The following is an 18,526-nucleotide window of genomic DNA, read 5'->3' on the forward strand; positions in this document are numbered from 1 at the left end:
GTACAAAGTCACATGTTAAGCGCACTACACATGATCAGGTCACCTTTGCCAACACTTACAAATACCTATCTTCTCCCATCCCCCACCTGGCCCAAGTCCTGCCAGTGTTGATGGCGTTGGAGAGCCGAAACCTGGTGGAACTCGGATATTTTCTAAGCACAAGGTTGATTTTTAAAGTTAGTTTTGAAGCCCTCAATCTCCCTAGTAGACGCGGAAGCCTTGGGATAGTCCAGGTCCGCGAACGAGCAGTGACTATCTATGTCAGAGGCAGCGGTGGATTACATCTCACCATCGCTTGCCCATATATGAAATTTTTTCGTGGGATACAGTTATGTACACACGAAACTACCAACTGCCAGGACGGAAAAGGTAAGATATACATCGAAGTTATTAATGAACAGTATTGTAATTTCGAGTTTGCATTTGTCTAGATAACATATTTAATTGATTAACATTGCAAGATTACAGGTTAATGTAAGCAGAAGATAAGCCATTACAAATGTGAAACGCCGGTAGATTATTAGCAAGAAACAGCCACAACGTTCCATTCGGCATGCATACGTGTATGCATTCTGCTGTACAGGTGCCGGATGTCAGTTTGTGGGATGGAGTTCCATGCCTGTGGCGCTTGGTCTGTCAGTACAGTAACGGTTAATGATGTTTCTAGATGACGCTGGAGTTATTGTTCTATGATGTCCCATGTGTGCTCGACTGGAGGTAGATCTGGTGATCGAGCAGGCCAAGGTAACACGTCGACACTCTGTGTGGCATGTTGGGTTAAAACAGTGGTATGTGAATGGGTGTAATCCTGTTGGAAAATGCCGGCCGCTGTGGCCGAGCGGTTCTAGTCGCTTCTGTTTGGAACCGTGCTGCTGCTACGGTCGCAGGTTCGAATCCAGCCTCGGGCATGGCTGTGTGTGGTGTGCTTAGGTTAGTTAGGCTTAAGTAGTTCTATGTCAACGGGACTGATGACCTCAGATGTTAACTCCCATTGTGCTTAGAGCCATTTGAACCATTTGTTGGAAAATACCGTCTTAAATACTATTCGTGAATGGCAGCACAAGAACTCGAATCATCAGATCGTCGTACAGTTTTGCTGTCGTCGGGCACAGGACAACCGCGAGAGTGCTCCGGCTGTCGTACGCAATCACATCCCAGACACTTTCAGATGTAGGTCCAGTGTGCCTAGCACGCAGACATGTTGGTTGCTGGCCCTCAACAGGCCCTCTTCTAACCAACACAAGGTCATCACCGCCACCGACGCAGAACCAGATTTCATCAGAAAACACAACAGACATCCACTCTTATCTCCAATGAGCTCTCGCTTGACACTACTGAAGTCATAAATGGCGGTGGTTTGAGGTTAGTGGAATATACGCCACAGGGTGTCTGGTTTCAAACTGTCCTCGAAGTAACCGATTTGTAACAGTTCATTGTGTCACTTCGGTGCCTACTGCTGCTCAAATTGCTGCTTCAGATGCAATGCGATGTGCTATAGCCATACGTCGACCGCGTTTGTCTTCCCTCAGTTGCCGAGCGTTTCTAGGCGCTTCAGTCTGGAACCGCGCGACCACTACGGTCGCAGGCTCGAATCCTGCCTCGGGCATGGCTGGGTGTGATGTCCTTAGGTTAGTTCGGTTTAAGTAATTCTAAGTTCTAGGGGACTGATGACCTCAGATGTTAAGTCTCATAGTGCTCAGAGCCATTTGAACCATTTCCTCCCTGTGATTAGTGGCACGTGGGCGTCCTAAGCCCGGTCTTTTTGCGACCGTTCATTATCGTGACCACCGCTGATAGCAGTTATGTACAGTGGCTACATTGCTCGTGATAGGCCAAATACAAGACCTCGTTCAAACTCAATGAGGTGCCGATAATGACCTTAGAGACATTCTTAACTAAAATCAACTCTCCACTGCAGGCACAAAGTCAATTAATGCTCACGACCGTGTATTTGAAGTAAACCTGATTTGAATCCTGGAGCTACTAATGCCACTCTTACCCGACTGACGCCAAATTTGAATAATCATCTTTCAAATGTAGAACCACGTTTACTAACTTTCGCTTATGTCGCACAACTCTTTGTTGTTGCAGCGATTTAGTTTTCCGTAATGTAGGATCACCTTCCTCTTTCAGGGGGTGCCGATAAGGCAGTGAGAATAATCTGGACTCTTGGACATTACTACAGGAATGTCATTCACAGATTTCGTTTTATAATAATCAAATGGTTCAAATGGCTCTGAGCACTATGGGACTCAACTGCTGTGGTCATAAGTCCCCTAGAACTTAGAACTACTTAAACCTAACTAACCTAAGGACAGCACACAACACCCAGCCATCACGAGGCAGAGAAAATCCCTGACCCCGCCGGGAATCGAACCCGGGAACCCGGGCGTGTGAAGCGAGAACGCTACCGCACGACCACGAGATGCGGGCTATAATAATCAAACTTGCTGTTACAGCCAGGACACATTACAGCTCACATCGCCAGTCGCTGTCACGAAGGAGGAAACGGGAAGCCCGATGCAGCTGCCTACATTCGGGGAAACCGATCTCCAACGCGACAAATCTGTGTCAAGAGTCTCTGTGGCCAGCTAGCGCGGATGCAGCTTATTTTATTGCTTCGTTTACACTTACTCTCTCTATTCATATAATATACGGAGTTTTAATCAATTTTGGAATAGTACAAGTTTTCACTGATTAAAAATTTGTATGTCAACATAACAATACAGATAATAATACTAATAACTTTGACGATGATGATGATAATGATTACGACGACGGCAACGATAACGATTCTGATTAAGTAGTAGTTTTAAAAAGGAAATACGTATTCATCAACGTATTACGTATCAGTACCAATACTAGTTCAACGACTATTTGCAACTGAATTGGGTGAAGCAGTGAAATGAGACTTTAATAAGAGGAATAAGTACTGGGCAGACAATAATCAGTATTAAGAACCATATAAAACTAGGTTCTAAACAACAGGCAGACAGAGACAGGCAGACTGAATACTGTACTTTTCTTTAAAAAAAAATACTTGTGCAATTATATGTAAGCATGAATATGCTCTGGCATGGCACCAGAGCACGTTACTGCCCCATCTCTGCCATAGTCATCGCTTTTTAGTTCTTATTACATACTTTTTGTGTTTGTAAACAGGCTCAGAAAAACACAGGGACATTTTACGGCACTGTTTTGAACTTTATACGTTATGCACCTCCATTCGATGCTCATCTCCTCGTCTCCGACGCTGAGATAGATCTGGAAGCTGTGCCGATGTGGGGCTGATGAGGCACTGGGGGTTCTGCCTCGTGTTTCGCTCTGATCTTGGTTGCACACGGACATCCTGTAACGCAATACTCGCATTTTCCTATCAATTGGTTTTTAACTTTGACACTCGTACGGTAAAGCTGAGCAGGATGGAAGAGATTTTGAAATGCGATCTCCCGGAAAATTTGTCTTTTTCATACCGGAATTTTGTTTGTTATCGTATTGCCGAAAGAAATAGACAAAGAAAGCCGTTAAGGCGATCTCTGACATAAAGTGGGAAATCCGGATTCGAGTTCTGGTACCGGAAAAATTTTCATTGTTCTCACTCCCTTACACAGCTGATCTTTGTTCGTACTGGCAACTGCTAATACATTTCAAGTGCTTATGACGTCATATCTCCTGAATTAATTATCGTTCTGTGATATAATTTTGACTGGTCATTCAGTGGTGCATGTGAATACCATCTGCCAAATGTCTGAATACACACAGTTGTAAAGAAGTAATAAATTAAAACGTCGTGCATCATGCGTCACTTTTACTGCTAGAACAGAGAGTAAGAACTAATCGATCAACTTCTTTCATCATTTTTTGTGGGTCGTCAACAATAAAAATTTCGTAAAGGCTTAGACGTTCCTTGAGTCAATTTTACTGTAGACTAAGCCTGATGGCATTTATATGGACCATTTTTATGTTGACTGAGCTTTATGACTTCCTTTCTCTTATCACACAATATGTACACAAGGTATAAAATGTCGATGCATTGGTCAAGCTGTAATATATACTTAGGTGATTCATGTGTTTCCGTTATGATTATAGCCGTACGACGGTAATTAACTGACTCTGAACGTGGGATGGTAGTAGGAGCTAGACGCAAAGGACATTCCATTTTGGAAATCGTAAGGAAATTCAATATTCCGAGATCCACAGTGTCAAGAGTGTGCCAAGAATGCCAAATTTCACGTATAAACTCTCACCAAGGACAACGCAGCGGCCGACGGCCTTCACTTAACGACCTACAGCAGCGACGTTCGCGTACAGTTGTCTGTGCTAACAGATAAGCAGCAATGTGTCAAATAAGCGCATAAATCGGTGTGGAACGCATAACGAACACATCCGTTAGGACAGTGCGGCGAAATTTGTCGTTAATGGACAATGGCAGCAGACGACGGACGTGAGTTTCTTTCCTAAGAACACTCTGAAAGCTGGTGGTAGGACCAAAACGGTATGGGCTATGTTTACATGTAATGCACTGGGTGGTCTGATCCAGCTAGACGGGTCATTGACTGGAAATGGTTAGGTTCTACTGCTTGGAGATCTTTTGCAGCCATTCATAGACTATGTTCCTAAACAACGATGGAATTTTTATTGACGGCAATGTGCCATGTTTGCGGACTACAGTTTGTCGACCCATCGAACATTTATGGTACATAGTCGAATGGTCAGTTTGTGCATTTCTTTTACTTATCACTTAAAACTGTGTGTACTATACCATTTCAAATCAATTTATTACTTTTTGTCTCCCATGGTAAGAGTACTATCGTACGTGCGGACCAGGTTTAGAACCCGAACATGTGTTCTCCTTGGTGACCCTGAGGACAGTGTAACCATAGAAGATCAAAACGTGTCGAACCCGGCGAAAGGGGAGATCTCAGTTCGAATGCCAGTCCAGCGCTAATATTTTCAATATCTCAAGTTCAAATACAGTAAGAAATAAGTGTCGTGTGGCTTTACATGACGACTGGCTCATTAATAAAAAATAACTCTCTTGTCAGAAAGCTTACTGGTGAGAGAGTCTCTGCCTGGTGTGACTTCTATCTCTGTCATGGCACAACCTAAACAGACTCTCCTAAAATATGTAGCGAACGGACCTCATTATTAATTTTGATTTGGACCCAAGGTGCAATCTACGTCTTTCAGATAGAGTTACCGGATGTGAAGATGGTCTGTCTGTGCTTGTTAAAAATGGGTACACGATTTGCGAATCGATCCCAGACCACAGGCGTACGTAGCTACAATCATTCCACTATACCACCAACATACACATAGCAATAGTTCCCGATTATATCGTAAAGAAGTTCATTCCACACAAAGACGCTTCTGGTTACATGAAGGTTGATTGAATCCTGTTCGAAACATTCGTTTCCTTTTACGTCCACATCGATAGTTATTAACTGCGCTGGCTACCCAAGGCGTGCTTTTGACTCCGTTTTGTAATTACTGAAATAAAATCACATAAGAGCAAGCTGTTCGAACTGGCAACACGGTAGGACGCGGAAATTTCTGCAGATAGTGTTGCATTCCATTTCTGACTCTGTGTCGATGTATGCATTCGTGATCTACTCATAAATATGCCGCAGTGTAAACGAAAAAGCCGGCCGAAGTTGCTGAGCGGTTCTAGGCGCTACAGTTTGGAACCGCGCGACCACTACGGTCGCAGGTTCGAATCCTGCCTCGGGCATGGATGTGTGTGATGTCCTTAGGTTAATTACATTTAAGTAGTTCTAAGTTCTAGGGGGCTGATGACCACAGAAGTTAAGTCCCATAGTGCTCAGAGCCATTTGAACCATTTTGTAAACGAAAAGGCCAGATATCGATCACACTCTCATCTGTACGTTTTTAAACTCCATTTCGTCGCATTTACTTGCACAGCCAAGGGATAGTGACATTTTCTCATGCAGCATTTGACGTGAATATTGTTGACATTTACAATCCACGAAGGCCAAATTTAATTTAAAAAAGTAGGTTACTGTATGACTTCACACAGATTTTGTTTAGAGTGTTCTTAATATATTTTACTGTTTTTATTAATTTGTTTTTGCCATGACTTAACGAATGTTGCATGTTTGAAGGTTACGAGGCGTGTGGTTTCAGAGTTAGAAAACGGAGGGGAAATGGGGAAACGTCAAATATTATTGATACTTTGCTCTCTTTGGATTTAATAGACGGCTGCAGGCAGCGGAAGCAACTGGAAAGAAATGTGCCGTGTATGGGATTGTTGCCCAGACGAAATCAGGACAAAGAACTGTCTACTCAGTTCCAGTAGAATCTCTTCGACGTAAATTATTCGCCACATCCAAGAACACCAACGGGTTTTGATGAACGACGTAGGTATCGTTTACCAATGTGGTATACCCGATTACTGGCAAATGTGTTGAAACGCGACCATTTAACCTCCGTGATACACTTGCACTCAGTGGGAAATGTTGGGTGAAAATGAAGGAGAGGAAGGTTAATGTTAAATATCCCGTCAGCTGTGAGGTTGTTAGAGGCAACTCAGAAGCTACGATTGAAAAGGTTAGGGAAGGAATTTGACTTTGCTTGTTTATAGGAAAGATCCCAACATTTACCTTAATCGATTAGAGGAAATATAGGAACACCTAGATTAGGATGGACCGATGGGGATCTGAACCACTGTGCATTAATTTCATTAACAGAAAATAGTGTTTGGCCCTGTCAGAAAGTATTTGAAGCAAAGGCTAGTGTGCTTCCTCAAAATGTTACGTTATGCGTATGGCGTTGAGAGCAGCATCCCACTGATTTGTCCTTCGTAGTTGTGATCTTTTTTAAACAACTAAGGTACCTTTGGTCGCAACACACAAAAGCGACCAGGGAAGTTACAACTAGTGTTGCTACTCTACAAGAACGCCAATCTACACTCTGATGATTTTGCAAAAGAAACTGTCCATGACTCTCAGTGGGAAGCAGTCATTAACGCGCTGTTTCTTCAGATATAGCGCACTCAAGAGTTTATCTTTCTCCCTTGTCATCAAACAGCCATGAAGAACATTTCTTTATGGCCGAGAATGTACTTTAAACTTGGATTATGACCTCTTTATCTCGGAACAACTAGCTCTCAAGAGGCGTGGAGTCCTCGTCAGACTATTTTAGTTAATGACAGGGGTGGATATACTTTATGTGCTTAAATTCTCTCTTATGGGTTTCTATAATATTTCATAAACCAACGAGAAACGCTATAAATTGCTATTTCTGATACAAATGAATCGCCACTTACTAGGATACGCTTACGACTAAAGTATAATTTAATAAAAGGGTTAATACCTATAAGACGAGCCTGCACAAAACGTCGTGTGTCAGCAACAAGATATTAAACACTTTTGCCCCCAAATGGTCTATGTCAACTTGAAGTCCTGTGTCCTACCCAAGAATCATCTCGATGTTACCACTATATATCTGCAGCGAGAGTAGATTCAAAACGAAATCGTTTATCAAACTACTCAATTCCACATATAATAAACTGAATTATCTATTCAGAAAAAGTAAGACGTGTGTCGGTATTGGTAGTAAAATATCAAGTTTAAGAAGGGTGGAAGTTCACTATTTCTCAAAATCTTCACCTTTAGATTTGTGGAGTTCGGTAAGAGAAGAAGTAACAAGGCGACAAAAAGTCGAGGTCTCTACTGAGATTTGAACCTACAGCAATGGCAAAGTTTTCTGCATAAAGCGACCATGATATCACCCAGCTGACGTGCTGGTGCTGCTCCGATGGCGCCCTCACTGAGATATTCTTCGTTAACAGATACGATCAGTAGAGTCCAATATGAGATTAGTTATAGATGCTGTGAGGAACGACCTTCTTGGAATCAAGTAATAAATTTGGCACCCCAATGATAAGCCTTAATTGACAATAAATCAGATTATTTATCGAAAATGGCAACTAACTGTCAACTAAATTTAGGAGGATAATTTTGAACCACGCCAGGAAGTAGATTGACCATCACGTAGTTGCCAAACGTACTTTATAATGTAGTCAGTTCTCCATCACACTAGCGACTGGTAGAATACGTCGGTTCAGCTGAAGTCCTGAGCTGGCTAGCACTTGAGAAGCACGCCTGTCAAAGACGTGACGAGACTGTCTGCTAGAATGTTATTGGCAGCCGAAATATCTGAAACATAACTCAATGAATTTTATTCGAATTTCTTTAACTATGATTTTGATCTAAAACATGGTTACGAATAACATCCAGACTCATAAACTGTAAATAGAACATTATAAATAAAGAGCAGGGGAAATTATTTGCATGGTTCTACATTTCACTAGCTGCCGTAATTATAATTCACTCACCAGACGCGATTCACTACTTTTCGTTTTGCGACACACACTTTTACTGTAAAAATGAGGGGATAACACTTTTAATTCTTTTGATCATTATGAAATTAAAAACAACTTTTCTCAAGAATACTTTCTTTGGCATATACGGAAAGCTACAGATAAGTTAAAGTTTCAAATCAAGGAAACAATTAGTCTCAAAAACTTACAAAGGAATGGACCCTACGATTGTGTACAGAACAAATTCGATTCGTGCTTCAGTTAACACAAAGAGACAATCAGCCCTCATCAGCACATGTAAACAGGGACAAAAAACGCCGATGATATTATCTGCATTGCTGAAATGCGTCTTCATTAAGCGAAACTGCCGTACAGTCTGTAATAATCATAACAATGAATAGCTTCATTTACTCGTAGTGATCGAAATATAATACCTGATATTGCTGTCAGTGCAAGCGAAATGCGTCTGATTAATGGGCGTGTCAACTTTCAATACACGGCAGATGGAGGGAAACCAAAACATCAGTAAGAGCTCCATCAAGAGCGCTTCGAAACTGGCAATGTTTGCTCTACAGTTAGTTCCTGATTGTTTCATACTACCGAAACTTCGTACTAGCGAAACTTGGTATTAGAGTTAACTTAAGGTAGTTGTTAAAAATGTTTGCTGCATTAAATAGTACTCTACTTGTTGCTGAATATGACTCAGTTGGTAACCATAACTTCAATAGCATTTCATCTGCTGATGAAAAGCCGTATAATTTCGAATTGCTCTGAAAATAGTGATAGCTGCCTTGAGAAAGTCTCAAAGACAGTGTTGTATCGGCATCTTAGCAACTTGTTGCTCACTACCGTAATGTGTTGCTTGCTACAATTATAGTGTTAATTCCTGAGACTGGTTCTAGAATATTTCTGGCACAAACGACTTATTATTTGGCCCTCCCCTCTCTCCCCTCCCCCCAATTACATTCAGATCCGTCTCAACTTTCGCTACTAAAGGCAATATGCACAGTATACAAATCTTGCATTTGGCATGAGGCAGCTGCTGGTTGTGACACGTTCTGTATAGAAATTTTGCAGTTGTGGCAACTCTGGCACCCCATTCAGCCTGGTACGCCAAGTGGCGGCTTGTGACGCTTGATCCTAAGACCGGTCCTGTTAATTCCATAGGTGATTTGGACCACAAATCTTACCGTCCGGCACAGAGGCGAAATCATAGTTACTCTACACGTTCTATGTGTTACAATTTTATAAATAATCAGTTCACTGCCACCTGTCTTCCACTGTCCAGAATTTTATTAAAAGTTAGCATGTCCAGCATGGAAGTTGCCAAGAATATAACACAATTTTCTAGACTCGTTCGCGTTTAGCGCTTCTTTGCAAAAGCTCAAATCAAGTGCAGAAAGCTGAGGTACTGGCCGCTCCTCAAGGTTTCATCACACTAGTCAAATTAGCCGGCACGGTAGCTCAGCGTGTTCGGTCAGAGGGTTATCAGTCCTCTGTAATAAAAAAACTGAGTTAATCGATCAACAACGAACCAAAACGGCTGCCTTACGACGTCCGCCCCGAGCAGATGCAACGAACAAAAGCGAACAAAATGAGATTAAAAAGAAAAAAAAAAAAAAGGATGGTAGAGCACTTGCCCGTGAAAGGCAAAGGTCCCGAATTCGAGTCTCGGTCAGGCACACAGTTTTAATCTGCCAGGAAGTTTCATATCAGCGCACACTCCGCTGCAGAGAGAAAATCTCATTCTGGATTTCAAATTTTTGTTGGATATTGTTTCTCCTTCTCAAAAATGTTATTCTTGCTGTTGCACCCTGTTTCTTCTATCCTCTCTGCATCTACCATATTCACCTATTTTGCATCCCAAATAACAAAACCCATCTACTACTTTTAGTGTCCCTTTTCCTAGTCCAATTTCCTCACCATCACCTGGTTCAGTAGGGCTATATTCAATTATTCTTGTTCTACTTTTTGATGTTTGTCATATCTCCTTTCTTCGTGACACTATCCATTGCGTTGAACGGCTCCTCTAAGTCTTTTGCCGTTACCAACAGAATTACAACGTCACTGGCTAAACTCAAAGATCTTACTTTTATTCTCTGAACCTTAATTTCCTTTCATAATTTCTTTTTGGTATCCATGACTTGTTGCTCAACGCGCAGATTCAGTAACGTCGGGAATAGACTAAGAAACTACCTCACTGCTTCCTCGACAACCGCTAACATTCATGACCTTCATCCTCAATCTGGTTTTTTATACAGGTTGCATGTAACCTTTAGCTCTCTGTATTTAATCTCAGCTACCCCCAGAATGTCGGTGTGTCTTCCAGCCAGCACTGTGAAATATACTCCTGGAAATTGAAATAAGAACACCAAGAATTCATTGTCCCAGGAAGGGGAAACTTTATTGACACATTCCTGGGGTCAGATACATCACATGATCACACTGACAGAACCACAGGCACATAGACACAGGCAACAGAGCATGCACAATGTCGGCACTAGTACAGTGTGTATCCACCTTTCGCAGCAATGCAGGCTGCTATTCTCCCATGGAGACGATCGTAGAGATGCTGGATGTAGTCCTGTGGAACGGCTTGCCATGCCATTTCCACCTGGCGCCTCAGTTGGACCAGCGTTCGTGCTGGACGTGCAGACCGCGTGAGACGACGCTTCATCCAGTCCCAAACATGCTCAATGGGGGACAGATCCGGAGATCTTGCTGGCCAGGGTAGTTGACTTACACCTTCTAGAGCACGTTGGGTGGCACGGGATACATGCGGACGTGCATTGTCCTGTTGGAACAGCAAGTTCCCTTGCCGGTCTAGGAATGGTAGAACGATGGGTTCGATGACGGTTTGGATGTACCGTGCACTATTCAGTGTCCCCTCGACGATCACCAGTGGTGTACGGCCAGTGTAGGAGATCGCTCCCCACACCATGATGCCGGGTGTTGGCCCTGTGTGCCTCGGTCGTACGCAGTCCTGATTGTGGCGCTCACCTGCACGGCGCCAAACACGCATACGACCATCATTGGCACCAAGGCAGAAGCGACTCTCATCGCTGAAGACGACTCGTCTCCATTCGTCCCTCCATTCACGCCTGTCGCGACACCACTGGAGGCGGGCTGCACGATGTTGGGGCGTGAGCGGAAGACGGCCTAACGGTGTGCGGGACCGTAGCCCAGCTTCATGGAGACGGTTGCGAATGGTCCTCGCCGATACCCCAGGAGCAACAGTGTCCCTAATTTGCTGGGACGTGGCGGTGCGGTCCCCTACGGCACTGCGTAGGATCCTACGGTCTTGGCGTGCATCCGTGCGTCGCTGCGGTCCGGTCCCAGGTCGACGGGCACGTGCACCTTCCGCCGACCACTGGCGACAACATCGATGTACTGTGGAGACCTCACGCCCCACGTGTTGAGCAATTCGGCGGTACGTCCACCCGGCCTCCCGCATGCCCACTATACGCCCTCGCTCAAAGTCCGTCAACTGCACATACGGTTCACGTCCACGCTGTCGCGGCATGCTACCAGTGTTAAAGACTGCGATGGAGCTCCGTATGCCACGGCAAACTGGCTGACACTGACGGCGGCGGTGCACAAATGCTGCGCAGCTAGCGCCATTCGACGGCCAACACCGCGGTTCCTGGTGTGTCCGCTGTGCCGTGCGTGTGATCATTGCTTGTACAGCCCTCTCGCAGTGTCCGGAGCAAGTATGGTGGGTCTGACACACCGGTGTCAATGTGTTCTTTTTTCCATTTCCAGGAGTGTATTTTCTCAAAATCGATGAGTGCCAGAAACGTAAGTTAGCCATTCTTGAACCTGTTTTCTAACACAGGGTCAGTATTGCCTCACGTGTTCCTGCATTTCATCGGTATCCTAACTATCATCCCTCAGCCCAGCTTCCCCAAGAATTTTTTTCTTTTTTTCGGTACATCTGTAAATAATTCGTATCAGCATTTCGCACCTATGGCGTATTAGACCAGTACCTCGGTAATAATCTCATCTGTCAGCAACTGCCGTCTTTGGCACTGGAACTATTACGTTCTTCTTGATATCTGAGGGTATCTTTCCCGTGTCATATGTCTTGCACACTCGATGGAGTAGTTCGTCATGTTAATTTATACTGGAGGTCTCAGTAACTTTCAGAGATCGTTGACTACACCAAATGCCTTATTTCGACTTATGTGACTGACTGATTTGTCAGTTCAGTTCAGTATCTCTTATGTTATCCAAGGACTTTGATTATCTATCACTAAAGCTGCTGTCAGTATTAAGACTTGCAGCAAAAACTTTTAACCAAAATTCCAACGGATATTTACATTCATACAAACGAACCATAAGCAGTGTAAACATTTTACTTACCAGAATGAAATTTTCACTCTACAGCGGAGTGTGCGCTGATATGAAACTTCCTGGCAGATTAAAACTGTGTGCCGGACCGAGACTCGGTCCGGCACACAGTTATAATCTGCCAGGAAGTTTCATTTTACTTACCAGTCACGATGGGCGACTGTGTAGTGTGTGGGGTCATGTGGGGCCGATGCAGCTAATAAACGGTTGAGTAACATTTTCCCTATGAGAGATTAAGTATGGGCTATAATGATGCAACAGGCAGCTGCTATAGAATTGTATCCAGCAAACAAACTTTTCATTTTACAGCATACATAAGACAGAAAAAATAACTGCAATAGATATTGAATAACTGGGCCACCCGAATAATTCCCCCTAATGTAAATTTGTGGTGTTTAGGCTGTGGTCGCTGAATCTGAAAACCATTCGTAACTATGACTTAGCTTCGATCTCTCGTTACATATATTGTAATAAAATTCATGACTGTTTCGTGTCTTTCAAAAACATGCAGGTGGTGCTCAGGATACAGCTAAGCTGTGGAAACATTTTACCTGCCACAAGCTAGAGACGTGACAGCATCCCACAATATATTAGTCAACACTGTGAAGTTCGACTTAGTTCCCGGAATTGTAGAGAATTATCCTGCTATATTCACTCTATATTTCTCTGTCATTTTGATTAAATATTCTGAATGATTCTGACATAACGGATGGCATAGAGTTAGAAAATTTATATTTCTTATATTGAAAGCTTCCATCTTGGTCATTACTGGTGAAAAGAGAGAGCTCTAAGTGACAGTCGTCTGCTAGCCCAGGTGTAAAGTGTTAACCCTTCCAACAAGAGTCACTTGAAATCACTCTGCAGACAAAATTTTCTCTTCTTCTGTGACAAAGTTACCGTCATGCAGATCGAAAATCACCAAACAAAAACTTTAGAAAACTTCTCCCGTGTAAGTTTTCTTTCTAACTTGATTCAGTGTGCTGTAGACCAAAAAGTGAAAAACTTACAAATTTACACACTTGTTATTGCTTTATTTTCTGCTTCTACAGAGATAATTACTAGCTTTTTATGAAGAACCAATTTTAGCGACTTAATGGGGATACGGAATTATTTGTGAACTGGTATTGGTTATTTGTGTGTCCACACTGCTACACTTTCATACTTTCGTGGTAGTCGTGTAATGCTGCTTCAGTATGGCCGTGGATTGCATGTAGTCACAAAAGGTTTTCATACCAAAAGTGCATAATATCTTGATAATTCGAGACGATTTATTGCGTTTGTTTTACGAGTACCTCGTTTTCTTGTAGAAGACTCTTGTTGTAAAGATACCATGGTAAACTGCAATTTACTTATATTGGTACAGTATACAGGGTGTCCCATTTATCTTGACCACCTTAAATTACTGTTTGTCCAGATGAAAATTACAAACTATTTCAAGTAAATGTTCTCTATCCCTCAGGGGGACATCAATCAGCATGTTTTCCTTCGTTGTAGCTTTGTTTTATACAAAGATATGAACAGCGGTATGACTTTTTAAATGGCAACCTGAATTTTGTATTCGATAATTTATTTACTCTCCTAAATACCTATTCAAAAATGTATCACAGTGTACCATTCACCGAAACACAAAGTTATGAATTACATAACACAACATTGACTTTGAGCCCGGGATCACAAACTCGTCCACTTGCTGGATATGCCAGAAAACAGATGAAAACCAAGCAAAAACATGACTCAAAGATAGCTTTGAGTCTCCTGTACCATTGACCAGGAGTTGAACATTCAAAGGTGCTCAAAGTAGCGTCCCTGGACACTAATACACTGGTGCAATCGTTGAAAGAAAGAATTACTTACTGTTTCCAGTGTTGCCTGCTGTAGAGAATTACAAGTAAGCAGGATACGTTCCTGCATGTCCTGTGGAGTTGTTTGTATATTGCGATAGACAACGTCTTTAATGCATCTCCAAAGAAAACAGTCCAGACTATTTAAATCAGGAGACCTAGCAGGCCAAGTAACTGTTAATTCTCGACCAATCCATCTGGCAGGATACCTTCGGTTCAGAATACAACGTGGCAACGTGCACGCAAGGCATTATGTGCTGGACATCCATTGTGCTGATACCACATAAGCATTCTGGTTCTTAGCAGCACTTCATCCAGAAGATGAGGAATAAATGGTCTGAGGACGTTGGGATACGCTGTGCCGTTTAGACTACCATTGGTGAAATAAGGGCCAATAATTGTAGAACTAAGCATCACACACCAGACGTTAACTCACCACTGACGCTGACTTTCCACCTGTCTAAGCCATCGTGGGTTGTCGCTGGAACAATAATGCATGTTCCTTGTATTTACCTGTCCTTTGTTTGAGAAGGAGCATTTTTCTTTAAATAGAACATTGGAGAAGAAGTTCGGGTTGATGAGGATTTGCAGCTGTGCCCACTGACAGATGTGTACACGATTCTGGAAATAATTCCCATAAAATTCTTGATTTAGGTGTACATGGTAAGGATGGAACCGGTGACGTGGAAGAATACGATATACACTGGTTTTAGAAATGCCAATCTCGTGTTCAACCTGTCGTGTACTTACATGTGGATTCATAGCAACTGAAGCGAGACCAGTAACATCGGCAGCTTTGTCTGCGCGAGTGCTACGACGATTGCGTTGTCGTGGGTTGAAACTTCCCGTTTCCTGAAGCGTGGCAACAAGACGAGAAAACATCCGTAGGAAAGGTTGGTTCTTGTCCGGATATCGCTTTCTATCCAGTTCCACTGCTTGCGTAGCATTTCGCCTACCTTCAAGAACAACAACTATGAAAGAAACGTTTGTCGATGCAGTTTGTAGGAAGGACAGCCCTTACTGTACGCCTACTCTACACAGCTGTATTTAAAGGGACTAAACTACTGTACTAAATGTATCCGTACATAAGAAAACACTATTGCAATTATTGTTCTGCTAACTTACATTCGCCATAGACGAGTAGAATTTCTACCTTTTTTTTCATTATTGTACATTCTTCTCACACAACTCTTCAACAGACGACGGTTGATGGAATGACGGGTGTGCATTCTACTAATGTTTACATTTGTCCTCTGTCAACGTCAGCACGTGGATGTGTTCCATTACCCCGAGTACTTGCACTAAGTGCTGGAAGTGTCTACCTCAGTGTTGTGTTATGTAATTAATAACGTTGTGTTTCAATTAATGGTACACTGTGATACATTTTTGAATAGTTCTTTAGGGAAGAAAATGAATTACCGAATAAAAAATACAGTGTTCCATTTAAAAAAGTCATACCGTTGTTCATATCTTTGTAAAAAACAAAGTTACAACGAAGGCATTCATGCTGATTCATGTCCCCATGACGGCTAAAGAACATTTGATTGAAACATTTTGTAATTTGCATCTGGTCAAACAGTTATTTAGGGTGATCAAGATAAGTGGGGCACCCTGTATAACAGTTATTTAGGGTGATCAATATAAATGGGGCACCCTGTATACTTGACAGCGTTTTCCTCGTCAATTTCTTGAACACAGCAGAAACATAAGAAATAAGTTAATCATCGGCAGTAGAGTCCCAAACGTTCTTTAATATTATTGAAGATGCGCTGTACTCATTCTCTTGTTTCATTTTCTTCACGGCTTTCTGAGTCCTGTTTTTTGGTCACTGAAAATATACCCATCCACTATTAGATTTTTCTGATTTGAAACTATATATAATTCGTAGCTTATGAAAATATTAGTCGATGATAGTGTTTTCAAATCAGTGTTATGCCGTCTTCTCATCTGTGTTATTGTAGATTAGAGGTGATGCCAATTAGGGCATTATTGAGGAAAGCTGAATTAAGTAAATAGTATTAAAAAGGATATTACTTAGCCATAATGTTACTAGTGTCCAGTGACACTAAAATCTCTAATTACCTCTCGTGAATGATCTTCATTTTTGCAGTACACGTATGAATAAAAAACAGAAATAGCTACAACACCTACCGAAAAGTAGAGCCATCCACATAATTGCTCCTGGTGTTTATTTCTGATCATAGATTTCCAGTCGGTGAGTCTGGAAATTATGCACAACTATGTTTTGGATTAAAATCATAACCACAGAAGTTCGAATAAAACTCTGGGCTATGTTTCAGATATTTCCGCTGTTAATCAACGTGGTACGGCATCACTGACGCGTTTTCAAAATGCGAAATTACAGAGTGCTAAGCGAGCTCAGCACATCAACTAACCCAGCGTATTCTACCTGTCGCTAGTCTTATGGAGAATTTCCAAGATTATAAAATAAATTTGCCAACTACGCGATAGTCTATTTGCTTCCTCTTGTGGTTCAGAATTGTCCTTCTCAATTCACTCGATATTTCGTTGCCATTTCCAACACATAATCTCATTGACTCTCACACTTGGGGCGTCATACTTATTACTTCATTCTGGAACGTCCATTCCACACAGAATCTATAAATAATTCCATAAATGACGTTACTGATTGTCTCTAATAATAAAGAATACCGCAATGGCGCAGTGAGAGCGCTCTCAGAACAACACCACCTGGCTAGCTGGGTGGTAAAGTCGCCGTTTTATGCGGAAAACGCTGCCTTTGCTCTAGGTTCTAATTTCGCTAAAGGCTTAAAAATGTTGTCCGATTTTTACTACTTCTCTTACCGAACTAGAAGCCTCCAGATGGAAAACCATTAAAGAAATCTTTAACTTCACACTCTTTGGCTTTATAGTAATTTCGATTTACTACGTCATAGATCTAACGGAGGAAAATTTAATAAATTCTGATCATACACACTTGTTAAAATAATATTATCCTGCGTATTTCGACATACATCTTAGTTTTTCCTGAATGTACAATTCAGTTGATTGTGTTTGGTACTCATTAATGTGCTAATTAAGTAACTTTTCGGGTCTACTCTCACTTCAAGGTTTATTTCTTTTCGTGGTAATCTTGAAACGCTTCCTGGGTAAGACACAAGACATCAAATAGGCAGAGACCATACGAGTACAAAAAAATGGTTCAAATGGCTCTGAGCACTATGGGACTTAACTTTTGAGGTCATCAGTCCCCTAGAACTTAGAACTACTTAAACCTAACTAACCTAAGGACATCACACACATCCATGCCCTAGGCAGGATTCGAACCTGCGACCGTAGCGGTCGCGCGGTTCCAGACTGTAGCGCCTAGAACCGCTCGGCCACCAAAACCGGCATACGAGTACACTATGAATAAATACATCAGCTTTGAATTGCAAGTGGAAAGTAACATTTCCTGCATGAACAGAGCAACCTACTGTGTTACCAGTTCTTGCAGGAAACCAATGTCTTTAACAGGTTGTAAGCAGTCTCCAGGGAATCACAGCTCTCTTTCAGTGTGGAGCATCCTTCTTTACGATACATCCATGAACAAGTACTCTGTTGGTGGTGTATAGGAATGATTCTAGCTACGTATGCTTAAGATTTGGATTCAATTCTTACGTCAGATATCAATTTTTAACAAGCACAAACAGCCGCTCTTCACCTCCAGTAACTCCAGTTAAACGATGTAGTCTTGCATCGTGATTCCAAATCCACATTAAACACGACGTCCCTTCGCTACGTAATGGAGTAGGTTGGGCCACGGCAGAAGCGGAAGTCACGCCAGGTTGAAACTCTGTCACCATATAAGGGCACAGGGCACATATTTCTTATCGTATTTGATTTTGGGATGTGGAAAATTTAGCGCCGGTCTGGGATTCGAACTCAGATATCCCCTTTCGCTGTTTTCGATACATTATGTTACCCGATGGTTACACTGTTCTCAAGATCTCAACGGAAAGCTCGTGAGTGG

The sequence above is a fragment of the Schistocerca nitens genome, chromosome 3 (assembly GCF_023898315.1).
Source record: "Schistocerca nitens isolate TAMUIC-IGC-003100 chromosome 3, iqSchNite1.1, whole genome shotgun sequence".
Classification (NCBI taxonomy): Eukaryota; Metazoa; Arthropoda; class Insecta; order Orthoptera; family Acrididae; genus Schistocerca; species Schistocerca nitens.